General features: G+C 62.7%; 1 protein-coding gene across 1 annotated transcript in view; it reads right to left on the bottom strand.

Moving 5' to 3' along the window:
- The window catches only part of SEMA6B (semaphorin 6B), an 11630-nt gene that overhangs the window by 616 nt on the left and 10778 nt on the right, over nt 1–236 (bottom strand).

Below are 236 nucleotides of genomic sequence, written 5' to 3'. Positions count from 1 at the left end.
TCAGCGTCTGTCTGCTTCTCTGCTTCGTGGCGCCTCTCTGACCCTTTCAACGCCCGTCTGCCCACCTCTTTGTCCCCTGGCATCTGTCTTAAAGTTTGTCTGCCCATCTGTCTCCTGGCCTCTCTCTCTGCGGTCCCCAGCGCCCCCTCGCCATCTGTCGGTCCTTTTCCCACCTCCCTACCTGGAAGTGGGGCCCCCTCCCCTTCCCAAGCCCTGACGGTAGCCAGTACCGCCCC

Source organism: Neophocaena asiaeorientalis, unplaced genomic scaffold (genome assembly GCF_003031525.2).
Source record: "Neophocaena asiaeorientalis asiaeorientalis breed wild unplaced genomic scaffold, Neophocaena_asiaeorientalis_V1.1 scaffold357, whole genome shotgun sequence".
In the NCBI taxonomy this organism is placed as follows: domain Eukaryota; kingdom Metazoa; phylum Chordata; class Mammalia; order Artiodactyla; family Phocoenidae; genus Neophocaena; species Neophocaena asiaeorientalis.
Note: the sequence above shows the minus strand (reverse complement) of the source record. Positions and strands in the feature narration are given on the sequence as shown.